This window comes from Phyllobates terribilis, unplaced genomic scaffold, assembly GCF_046119375.1.
Source record: "Phyllobates terribilis strain yellow unplaced genomic scaffold, ASM4611937v1 Scaffold_8__6_contigs__length_399053987, whole genome shotgun sequence".
Lineage (NCBI taxonomy): Eukaryota > Metazoa > Chordata > Amphibia > Anura > Dendrobatidae > Phyllobates > Phyllobates terribilis.
This window is the reverse complement of record NW_027362768.1, coordinates 172,216,331-172,229,438: the sequence shown is the minus strand read 5'-3', so window position 1 is coordinate 172,229,438 and position 13,108 is coordinate 172,216,331. Positions and strand designations below refer to the sequence as shown.

The window sequence follows — 13,108 nt, the reverse complement described above, 5'->3', positions numbered from 1 at the left end:
TTAGAGTCTGACTGATTAATTGAGTCTGTGGACAGGAGTCTTTTATACAGGTGACTATGTAAGACAGCTGTCTTTAATGCCGGCAACGATCTGATTAGGAGCGTCTAACTGGTCTGTAGGAGCCAGAACTCATAATGGTTTGTATGGGATCAAATACTTATTTCTCACTGCAAACTGGAAAAAAAATTATCTAATTTATGCAATGTGATTTTCTTGATTTTTTGGGGGGGATATTCTATCTCTCAATGTTAAAATTAACCTACCCTTAAAATTATAGACTGTTCATGTCTTATCAGTGGGCAAACTTACAAAAACAGCAAGGGATCAAATACTTATTTCCCCCACAGTATATTGTATTTAATGTCAGAGAGGCACTAAGGCCACATTCACACGTGTAAAATGTTTTGGGAATTTATATAACAAAAATCAAAAGGAACAGCACAAACCAGGGCTGCGTCCTCGTTCCAGTGGCCATATGATAGCCATACAGTCTGCATTTATGGTTTAAGGCTAAAGCAGGCAAGTAATTATTTAGGTCACCTTTCCAATATACCAGTGAAATATGGGTCACTAATAGTAATCTTAAGTAAAATGGATTGAAAATTTATATAGCAAAAGGGACAACACAAACCAGGGCCGTGTCCTCGTTCCTGTAGCCCCATAGCAGTCCAATAGTTTACATTTATGATATAGGGGCCAGAGCAGGCAGGTAGCACTATAGGAGGCCACTCCATTATAAGAGTGAAATATGGGCCACTAACAGTAATCTCCAGTAAGAAGGTTTGGGAATTCTTCCAGACATTTCTTCTATTCTTAATAGTCCAGATATATTATAATATTATTGGTCAAACATATTAAATGTGTACACAGCATTAGGGCTGAGTGGTGGGGGATGGGGGAGCTTTTAAGCACATCCATCACATCGTCCTAGAGCATGCATTTGAGAATTGGCGCTGGTAGGACATCTGCTTTTATTTTTTCCTCCCCAGATACTGGGCAATGAAAGCAATTTATAAAGTAAAATCAATTTGGAAATGTTCTTTCTCTCTCTCTCTCTATCGTCTACAGTTTGATTGAAAGCAAGAGGAGAGCAGGCCAGTCGCTGACTCCAAAACAAGCCTTGCTGACCTCCATTTAGAGAGACTCTCTGTAAAATGAATCTTAATTAAGATTGGGCTGTCAGCCTTCTCCGAGCTGCAACTTTGTAAAATGTAACATTGAAATAAACTACAAGGGAATATTAATCATTTCTCATCCGAGTCTCCATGCAAGTTAAGTGCATTCTGGGCTACAGAGGTTGTTTAAAGGACAACGGCGGCGGAACTAGAGCTCGTCTGCATGCAAAACCCAGTCTGACACCATGGAGATGCGGTCAATGCGGATCACTGCACTATCAGAATGATTGTTTTATCTCTTCCATCTGTCCTTGCGCCAATTCATAACATTTGTACCATGGGCGTCTAGGCCGCATCTATGGGAACCGGCGCAGTAGATTATCCGCAGTTGACATGAACCTATTACTTCCAATTATGTCAACAATGGAAATGGGAATTATTATCTGTTATTCGTCTTCCTAAGACAATCGATGATTCCAAAGATTAAATCAATCATGTCAAAGCTATTCGCTTTGTTGGTCTACTAAAATGCCTTGGCTAGTCTGTGATCACATCTGCACAAGAAGAGAGGGAAGAAGGTAGGAAGGAAACAGGAAAGAGGGGAAGATTCAAGGAAGGAAAGTATGGAGGGAGAAAGAAATAATGAACGGTGAAAGGGAGAAAAAGAAATGAACGAAGGAAGGGAAGAAAGAAGGTATTAAGACTTAAAGAAAGGAGAGACAGTAAGGACAGTTAGAATGAAGGAAAAATGTAAGAAGAGAGCATGGCAGGAAAAAAAAGGAAGGGAGGAAGAAAGGAGGAAGGGAATAAAGAAGGGAGGAAGAAAGGAGGAGGGGAATGAAGAAGGGAAGAAGAATGAAAGAAAGGAAGGGAGAAAAAATGAAAGGAAGAAGGAAAGAAGAATTAAAGGAAGTAAGGAAGGAGAGAGAGAGTAAGGAGAGACTGAATGAAAAAATAAAGGAAAGAAGACAGCATAGCAGAAAAAAAGAAAGGATTGGAGGATTGAAGGAAGAAAGGAAAGAAAGAGAAAGAAAGAAAGAAAGAAAGAAAGAAATAAGTGAAGGGGGGAAGTTGAACGAGTGGGAGTAAGATTAAAAAATGAAAAAGAAAGAAAGAAGAAATGAAAGAAAGAAAGAAGGAAGGAAGAATGCACACATTTAGGAATGCAGCATATAGATTATCATTTATTTATACTGAATATAATGCAACTTGTGATTCTTTCAGATTCTTTTGATCTAAAAGACATACAGGTGCATCTCACTAAATTAGAATATCATCAAAAAGTTAATTTATTTCAGTTCTTCAATACAAAAAGTGAATCCCATATATTATATAGAGTCATTATGCACAGAGTGATCTATTTCAAGTGTTTATTTCTGTTAATGAAAACACAAAAGTCATTATCTCAGTAAATTACAGTAATTAACAAAAAACACCTGCAAAGGCTTCCTAAGCGTTTAAAAAGCTCCATTAGTCTGTTTCAGTAGGCTCCACAATCATAGGGAAGACTGCTGACTTGACAGATGTCCAGAAGGCAGTCATTGACACACTCCACAAGGTCCCAGAGTCTGGAGGAAGAGTGGAGAGGCCACAATCCAAACTGCTTGAGGTCTAGTGAGAAGTTTCCACCATCAGTGATGGTTTGGGGAGCCATGTCATCTGCTGGTGTAGGTCCACTGTGTTTTATCAAGACCAAAGTCAGCGCAGCCGTCTACCAGGACATTTTACAGCACTTCATGCTTCCCTCTGCCGACAAGCTTTTTGGAGATGGAAATGTCATTTCTCCAGCAGTACTTGCCCCTGTCCACACTGCCAAAAGTACCAATACCTGGTTTTCACACAGCAGGATCACTGTGCTTGATTGGCAGCAAACTCGCCTGACCTTAACCCCATAGAGAATCTATTATAGAGAATCTATGGGGTATTGTCAAGAGGAAGATGAGAGACCCCAGAGCCAACAATGCAGACGAGCTGAAGGCTGCTATCAAAGCCACCTGGGCTCCATAACCCCTCAGCAGGGCCACAGGCTGATCGCCTCCATGCCACATTGCTGCATTGATGCAGTAATTGGTGCAAAAGGAGCCCGACCAAGTACTGAGAGCATTTACTGAACAGACAATTCAGTAGGACAACATTTCGGATTTTAAAATCATTTATCAAGCTGTTGTTATAAAGTATTCTAATTTACTGAGATAATGACTTTTGTGTTTTCATTGGCTGTAAGCCATAATCATCAACATTAACAGAAATAAACACTTGAAATAGATCCCTCTGTGTGTAATGACTCTATATAATACAGGAGTTTCACTTTTTGTATTGAAGAACTGAAATAAATTAACTTTTTGATGATATTCTAATTTAGTGAGATGCAGCTGTAGGGCCGATTCATCATTTGCATTTTTTAAGTCACTTTTATTTTCTTTTTTGACTTGTGTTTTTTTACTGACGGTTTTTGCTCCAAATTCATCAAAATAGCGCACCCGATTCATGTATTTTGGCCCTGATTCTTAAGAAGCTTTTTGCTAGAAATCTGTTGTAAAACTCTTTGATAAGTCATAAAATTTTTGTGCAACTCGAGGTTGCACAAAACCTTTGGGACTTTTGGCACTTTTATGCCAGATTTGCTATGGTGTACCTTAAGCCAGGAATTTTACTCCAGTTCCTGACTGGAGTAAGATTTGTGGTGCGGCACATGGAGGAGCTCGCCACTTGTCAGACACACCTGATTCATTAAGAGTCGTACTCCCCTTTAATGAATCAGGTGCCTCTTACTCCAGCACTCCTCTTCATCAACTCAAAAAATGTTTTGATGAATCAGGACCTTCATGTTTTTTTTCTGTCTTTAACTGTTTTTTTTTGCATCTTTTTACAAAATGTTTCACAAAATGTTACAAAAATGTGCCAAAATAACTGATGTACATAAAATCACTCCGGGGGTGACTGGTGTAGAGCTGCACCAAATTTTACGACTTTTTAGAAAGTTACGATTCATGAATCTTTCTAAAACATCGTGAAAAGCCGCATTGATGTCAAAATCAGAAAACAAACGAAACCAAAGACAACTTGAGAAAAGGCACAAATTGTTTGTTGAATGTGTCGCAAATCCAAAAGTCACTAATTAAAAGATATTAACATCAAAAGACTGGAGGAAACACAATGATTGATGGGGTACGTAGATATTGTAGCCTCAGTGGAGCCAGGGACCAAATAATATACGCTCTCTGCCTTTATTACTCCAGTCTCCAGCACTGACGCTAGTTTATCACATGATAAAAGAGGGTTGATAATCTGGAAATATGAACATAATATAAAAATACCTATGTTCATAATGAATTATATTTCAGCCTATGGCCGGGTTCTGCTGTAGTGCAGTGTGGTAGGTGCAGTGTTAATACTGTTTTTGCAGTGATCTCCAGCACAGGAGTGTCACAACACCCAGCGGTCTGGAATCACACCTTGTGTTATCGAAGTCTGGAGAACAGACATTTTACTGCTTCTCAGGTTCAAAACATCCCTTGAAAGAGTTCCAGTCATCACCATAATGAAAGCTAAATATTGACTGGGCCATTTTAAGAAGCCGCCTCTCAGTCAATATTAAATATGCACATGTCTAAGTAGGCTGCCATCCAACGGACAGCAAATACACAAAGCAGGTGAGGCCCGCGACAGAGCGGAGGAGTACTGAGGAAGACAACGGTTTACACAAGCACCAAAAATGGCATTCTGCAGGGCAGGATGTTGTGCTGGGCACCATTCTCTATGGAACTGGCAGGAAATAAACGTGTGCAACATATTATTGGCAGAGCATGCTGGGACATGTAGTCACACAATAATCACAGGATAACAAAATGTGTAAAAACACTATGTGACTATACAACTAAGGATCAGTAATGTAATGTATGTACACAGTGACTGCACCAGCAGAATAGTGAGTGCAGCTCTGGAGTATAATACAGGATGTAACTCAGGATCAGTACAGGATGAGTAATGTAATGTATGTACACAGTGACTGCACCAGCAGAATAGTGAGTGCAGCTCTGGAGTATAATACAGGATGTAACTCAGGATCAGTAATGTAATGTATAAACACAGTGACTGTACCAGCAGAATAGTGAGTGCAGCTCTGGAGTATAATACAGGATGTAACTCAGGATCAGTACAGGATCAGTAATGTAATGTATGTACACAGTGACTGCACCAGCAGAATAGTGAGTGCAGCTCTGGAGTATAATACAGGATGTAACTCAGGATCAGTAATGTAATGTATGTACAGTGTGATTCCATCAGCAGAATAGTAAGTGCAGCTCTGGAGTATAATACAAGAGGTAACTCAGGATCAGTACAGGATGAGTAATGTAATGTATGTACACAGTGATTGCACCAGCAGAATAGTGAGTGCAGCTCTGGAGTATAATACAAGAGGTAACTCAGGATCAGTACAGGATGAGTAATGTAATGTATGTACACAGTGACTCCACCAGCAGAATAGTGAGTGCAGCTCTGGAGTATAATACAGGATGTAATTCAGGATCAATACAGGATCAGTAATGTAATGTATGTACACAATGACTGCACCAGCAGAATAGTGAGTGCAGCTCTGGGGTATAATAAAGGATGTAACTCAGGATCAGTACAGGATCAGTAATGTAATGTATGTACACAGTGCCTGCACCAGCAGAATAGTGAGTGCAGCTCTGGGGTATAATAAAGGATGTAATTCAGGATCAGTACAGGATCAGTAATGTAATCTATGTACACAGTTACTGCACGAGCAGAATAGTGAGTGCAGCTCTTGGGTATAATACAGGATGTAACTCAGGATCAGTACAGGATCAGTAATATAATGTATGTACACAGTGACTGCACCAGCAGAATAGTGAGTGCAGCTCTGGAGTATAATACAGGATGTAACTCAGGAGGATCAGTACAGGATCAGTAATGTAATGTATGTACGCAGTGACTGCACCAGCAGAATAGTGAGTGAAGCTCTGGAGTATAATACAGGATGTAACTCAGGATCAGTAATGTAATGTATGTACACAGTGACTGCACCAGCAGAATAGTGAGTGCAGCTCTGGAGTATAATACAGGATGTAATTCAGGATCAATACAGGATCAGTAATGTAATGTATGTACACAGTGACTGCACCAGCAGAATAGTGAGTGCAGCTCTGGAGTGTAATGCATGATGTACCTCAGAAACAGTACAGGGTATGTAATGTAATATATTGTAAATATAAGCATAGGCATTTTAGTAGCAGCATTGTCACTTTACTGGATTTCAGTTACATTTTTTGGGGGTTCAGACTCGCAGTGTATCCCAGTGACTTATTTTGGATCTTTTTTTTACAATTCATTACATTAGACAATTGCATATGGAAAAATTCCCTGAAATGCTGCTCGGGTGATCGCTGTAGATGCAGAGGTATCATCCGCACCCAGCCCTAATGTCTGTGTGGTTTATTCACAACTCTAATTACCATACAAAGCCAGAGACAGACTATAGGCTCCTCTGTATGACGACCCCTTCAAGTGTAACAGAGAGAGGTCTCTACTCGTAAAGAGAGTAATTCTGATAATAGGCATAAATTAGGAAATGGCTATTAATGTTATTTCCCAAGGGTAAATCACTCAGCATGGTGCTCTGGAGAGGATGATGTGTAGCAGACACTTACTTGCAGGCACAGAATACAGTGGTTACTTTCACAGCAGATTGTTACAATGTTTCTGTCTCAGCTTCCTCTAAAGCTGCAGTTTCTGTGTCTTTTGTCAGATTGTTACTGATTGGTCGTCTGTACACAATCTAGGATTGGCTCAGATTTCTATGCACTTTGCCCTGGGGCAGACAGTCTGAGGTTACACTGTAACCCCGCCTGTGTCTGATGCTTTAGCTTTTCCAGCAGATGTTGGATGGGGGGTCTGCGGGGTTGTATAGAGCTCGGCTCTGCCGCAGCAGACAGGCCTGACTTGTCTACACATCATCACGTCCCTTGTGCAGATTTTCCAGGTCTAATATCAACTTATTAAATCTAAATAAAGAAACATTTTATTTGTTCGGAGTCCTTGGGAATTTGGGGAAACTTCTTATACAAATATTTAGGTATTCACTGTTACTATGTATCACCAAATAAACTGTGTTATCTCTAGGGAACAGCCAGGGGAGGTAACAGGGTGCAGCTATTGAGAGTAAATCAAAGGTAGCTGCTTCAACGGGGACCCTGGTACCCAAGAACTTCAATATACGTCTATCTGTCGTGCAAGGTGTGGGAAAGACTAAGTGCAACACGAAGGGAAGAGGAGGAGGAAGCCCAAACACTAGGGAAAGGGGGAGTGGAGACCCCTAGGCAGATCTAATATCACCCTGCCTACCCTACCATCCCTATATAGGTTCCGCACCTATCACTGAGAAGGAACCTAAGCCCTGAATGTCTCTAGAGCTTGTCCCTAGATAGGGAGGGGGAGGGGTGAGCACTGGTCAGGCCCCACTACAAACTAAAGACAACAAGGTAGACAAATAAAAGGGATAAACTTAGCTTGAGCAGAGACCAGAGGAGTAATGCCAACTGTCCTCCAAGGGCACCAGAGAAGAAGCCAGCCAACAGCTAGTGCTCCAAGCATGCACAAAGGTATATAGAAGTATCACCAGCGATTGCCTGGAGCAAACTGAGCGCTTTTAACTCCCAATCAAGGGTGTGTCAATCAGCAGCATGAGGGGTGTCACTGCTGGGTCTTAAAGGAAAAAGGATTAAGAAGGTGCCAAGCGCAGTGATCTACTACAGCCAGATCCAGAGCGACTGTCTATTACATCTGACACACCCGTGACACTATCTGTTACCATTATGCTATAATATACTTGTGCCTGGGGAATACCTTCAATTTGTGTCATTTATATTTCTTTAGTCACCAGGGTCTTCTGGCTATAAATCCTTGAGGGCTGCCCAATTTGTCAGTCCACCCCATTGTTGCTGTCGGAGTGACTGGTTCTTCATCAGGAGCGGACATATTGTAGCACCCTGAGGACTCGGCTGCTACAGGGGTATTACACCTCGACCCAGAGGTGTGGTATTCCACTCCCGGGTAAGGATGGAGTGTGGAACTGAGCTTAGTAGGCTGCATGCACTACATACATCCCATTTCCGGGGGACAGAACAACGGTACTCCCACCAGTATATGTGCAGGTACGACAGCGTCTGTCCCTGGCTGGAGTGGGAGGGGGGGTGGAACATCCCAGTAGTGTAGGGGCAGATAGGGGGAGTAGTCTGGGTAAAGCTAGGAGCCCATTGGGTGCTGGTCACCTGGGCTCACACATAGAGGGAGTATATAAGGTGGGCACCATCTTAGAATAGGGTCTTTGGTCAGAGAGCCTGAGGAGAAGCAGAGCAGAGGAGCTCAGCCAGGAGGGCTGACAGGGAGCTGTGGCTCCGGCTGGGCCCAGCTCCAGAGCAAGGCCTGCAGAGAGAGGAGTAAGAAGGACCCAGAGAGAAAGACAGAGGGAACCCCAAGAACCCAGAATCAGACCAGAAAGGGTGAAGGGTTGGCAGAAAAGGGCACCGGATCCCAAGCTGGCAGAGGCAGAAGTAACCCTTAACCAGGAACCGGAGGTCGTGGTCAAGTTTTGCCACGACCCTCACCATATCCACCAGGAAGGCACACCACGAGTAGGGCCAGGGAAGCCAGAGAAGGTTCAACCACTAAGAGGCCCGAGGGAGCCAGACAAAGGTGGATCCCTGGTGGGGACGGCCAGGAGAAAGAGAGTGAGAGGGAAGCTCAGGACCACGCTCCGGAACTGCCTGGGGGTTAGCCGAGTCCCGCACCTGGTGGACGCAGCACGGCTCGGGTGGTCACTCAAGGCCAGAGTGACTAAAGCAACATCAGTGAGTAAAAACCCTGAAACTGCATCTCCTGACTCTGCCTCTCCTTCCTGCATCATCACAACCCCCATCATCTACACCTGCTGCCCTGAGGCCATACCTCTCCCGTTGGGGGTTATACCATCACTGCTGCACATATACCACCGGCCTCAGCGGACTGCTCTGCAGCGGCGGCTTCAAAGCCGCACTCAACGGGTGGCGTAGTCGATCAAATTAACATCTACTGCCATAGACTGCCACTTAGTTTGACACCCTGGGCACGGACCGGGTCACCGCCACAAGGACTACTACCCCCATAGAGATCCGGCTCCGGGTATCCCTTGAACATGGCCCAGGGGGTGCGTCAACTTTTGGCGTAGTCGGCAGGATAACGTGCCCGCAACCACCGGGTACTGCGTGCCTGAAGAAAAGTTCACATTTACCTCAAAAAGAAGTCTCCCGCCAATTCCGGAGGGTCCCCGCCATCGGACGCCATCTCGGATCGTTTCCCGCCGTTTGCCCGCCATCTGCAGTCTTTTCCCGCCATCCACAGAGTTTCCCGCCATTGGGAAGCGGTTCCCGCCATCTGAGAAGATTTCCCGCCCTGGCAGAGCGGACGCCATTATGGGCGTGCCAGAGGGTGGCAAGAGGCCACCTCCCATCGTGGGCCAGGACCAAGAATGGCGCCAAAAACGAAGACCACCCCCACCAGCAGAGGCTGCAATGATTGAGATGTCCATCAGCGTGGGGGGTCTGCCCCTGGAACTGACAATCACCAAGTTGCCCCAGGACCGCCCTCAATGGGGGCGGATACAGAACAAAAGAGAGAAGATGGGAGCAGCTTGGGGGAGTCTAGAGAGAACACACCCGGAGATGGAGGGAGAGTCAGGCAGCACCGACCCTGTGGTCAGGAGCCTGTTGCAGGCCGCCACTCCAGAAGGCCTGCTGGAGATCCTGGCGCAGCTCCCCGGAGATCGGGAGCGTGCACAGACCGCGCTGGAGGGCCTCGCACGGAAGATGGCCCGGGTACAGCAGGAAGCGCTGGCGGAGTGGAGCAAGGAGATGGCCCAGCAGGCTGGAACCCGCCAGCGAAGCACGCCACCCACGACAAGGAGCATGTCCGCCTCTGAGGAAGGTGCAGGAGGGACGACGGCCGGAGACGACGCCGCGGAAGGAGTTGAAGAAAAGGGAGCAGGTAATGGGGACGACAACACCCCGTGCCCGATGGTCGCAAGCCTGCCCCAGCTCCCCGTCGCAGAGCCCGAGACCCCACTCACCACTCACGTTGCTGCATCGTCACCGCTCCGAGCTAGGCCTCAAGCGGCAGGAGCCGCGGCCACGCCCCCTGCTACGTCATGCGCCTCGACTCAGAGCGCGGCCAAGCAAGAAGCGCCCCCGGCCTGGTCGCAAGGCCAAGTACCCCCGGGCGCCGCCGTCTTCACAGCGCCCTCTACCTCCATCATGCCACCGGTCTGGTCGCAAGGCCTGGTAGACCCGGGCGCCGCAGCCTTTAAAGCGCCCTTTGTATTCAGACTACCTTCGGCCTGGACGCAAGGCCAGGAGCCCCTGGGCCCCGCAGACACCACAGCGCCCTCTGCCTCCACAGCACCCCGTCTGGGCGAAGACCGCTCCGCACAAAACACCACCCAGGACGGGCTGCTCTTCGTGTGGCCACCTGAATATATTCACCCTCGATTCCGGAGGGAACGGCCTCTGGATGAGCCTCTAATTCCGGCTCCTGCGCCCGCCAAACTCGATCCGCTTCCGTTGGAGGACGCCCAATTTGAGTGGGACCCTACCGGTGAGGACCTGATGGGATTCACCGAGGAGACCCGGGCAGCCGCAGCCCAGCGTACGGAGTGCTGCCGGCAACAATTGGAGGTTTTTGCTAAGGAGCGACGAGAGAGGCGGGTCCGCGAGGAGCGGCTCCAAGTCCAGAGCGCCGAGCAAAAGCGCCGGGCCCGCAGAAACCCCCGTACTGCCCACGGTCCCCGTGCCAGCGGGACTGTAATAAAATTCCAAATGGAGCACGGGTGGGGTTTTATACGGGACCACAGAACCCCCGGCGACGTCTTTGTCACCCGCAGAGACGTAGAAAGCCATCTGCCGGAGGGACACAGAGGTCGTGACCTTTACCTGGGAGATGAGGTCACCTTCACCCGGCACCAGTGTGCCAAAGGACCCTATGCCCTTCATGTACATCGCCTGACTGAGGAGGAGCTGCGGTGTGAGGAGGAACAAGAGGACCCGGACGGGTCTGAAGATTACCTTCAGGCAGGAGCAGGAGGACGTCGCCACTGATGTACAGTAGGAGCACTGTAAATAGTTACCCGTGAAGGTACAATAACTGTTGCCAGTAAGATATAGTCCCCGTTGGGACCAGTGAACTGTTCCAGTGTGTCCCATCTCCCCACAGGCTGAGGACTGTGAGCAGCCATCCCTTTTCCCCACTGGCCGAGGACTGAGAGCGGCCATATCTCTTGTAAATAGTTGCGCTTCTTAAAGCGCCCCCTACTGGTTTTATAGGAAACTGTTTTTTCTACCAGAGACTGTGGCACTTACCTGGTCACAATTTGCACAAGTGGCCAGAGATCAAAAATGTTTTATATGAAAAGTTTTATTATGCTGAAAGAGTTAATATTATTTTATGATGTGTCCGTAACATTTTATGTTAGTAACATTTTAAAAGAGAAGTACCTCCCATAAAGGGATGATTGAAGGTTACTGTTTATATATTTTATATGTAGTGCACTTTAAAAAGTTTGTATGTTTTATGTTTTTGCTCTTTTACAGCCCGAGGACGTGCTGTGATTTACCAGGGGGGAATGTAGCACCCTGAGGACTCGGCTGCTACAGGGGTATTACACCTCGACCCAGTGGTGTGGTATTCCACTCCCGGGTAAGGATGGAGTGTGGAACTGAGCTTAGTAGGCTGCATGCACTACATACATCCCATTTCCGGGGGACAGAACAACGGTACTCCCACCAGTATATGTGCAGGTACGACAGCGTCTGTCCCTGGCAGGAGTTGGAGGGGGGGTGGAACATCTCAGTAGTGTAGGTGCAGATAGGGGGAGTAGTCTGGGTAAAGCTAGGAGCCCATTGGGTGCTGGTCACCTGGGCTCACACATAGAGGGAGTATATAAGGTGGGCACCATCTTAGAATAGGGTCTTTGGTCAGAGAGCCTGAGGAGAAGCAGAGCAGAGGAGCTCAGCCAGGAGGGCTGACAGGGAGCTGTGGCTCCGGCTGGGCCCAGCTCCAGAGCAAGGCCTGCAGAGAGAGGAGTAAGAAGGACCCAGAGAGAAAGACAGAGGGAACCCCAAGAACCCAGAATCAGACCAGAAAGGGTGAAGGGTTGGCAGAAAAGGGCACCGGATCCCAAGCTGGCAGAGGCAGAAGTAACCCTTAACCAGGAACCGGAGGTCGTGGTCAAGTTTTGCCACGACCCTCACCATATCCACCAGGAAGGCACACCACGAGTAGGGCCAGGGAAGCCAGAGAAGGTTCAACCACTAAGAGGCCCGAGGGAGCCGGACAAAGGTGGATCCCTGGTGGGGACGGCCAGGAGAAAGAGAGTGAGAGGGAAGCTCAGGACCACGCTCCGGAACTGCCTGGGGGTTAGCCGAGTCCCGCACCTGGTGGACGCAGCACGGCTCGGGTGGTCACTCAAGGCCAGAGTGACTAAAGCAACATCAGTGAGTAAAAACCCTGAAACTGCATCTCCTGACTCTGCCTCTCCTTCCTGCATCATCACAACCCCCATCATCTACACCTGCTGCCCTGAGGCCATACCTCTCCCGTTGGGGGTTATACCATCACTGCTGCACATATACCACCGGCCTCAGGGGACTGCTCTGCAGTGGCGGCTTCAAAGCCGCACTCAACGGGTGGCGTAGTCGATCAAATTAACATCTACTGCCATTGACTGCCACTTAGTTTGACACCCTGGGCACGGACCGGGTCACCGCCACAAGGACTACTACCCCCATACAGATCCGGCTCCGGGTATCCCTTGAACATGGCCCAGGGGGTGCGTCAACTTCATTGATGCAACATGTGGGGCTGCATAGGGGCCCAAGAGGTAAGGGGGCCACTAACACCTTCAAAGCAGGAAGAATTGGTAATTATGATATGTTGCTCTT

The 13,108-nt window shown here is 47.3% G+C and overlaps 1 protein-coding gene across 3 annotated transcripts in view; it reads right to left on the bottom strand.

Annotated features, from left to right (window-relative positions):
- Positions 1–6,910, bottom strand: part of FGGY (FGGY carbohydrate kinase domain containing) — a 367,685-nt gene extending 360,775 nt beyond the window's left edge. For 2 of the 3 annotated variants that reach the window (XR_012247734.1, XM_073643734.1), the window contains exon 1: positions 6,791–6,910. The gene's annotated coding sequence lies outside the window, so the exon portion shown is untranslated. The remainder of the gene's footprint in view (positions 1–6,790) is intronic. The other variant, XM_073643735.1, reaches the window with a different exon arrangement.
- Positions 6,911–13,108: the final 6,198 nt, after the last annotated feature.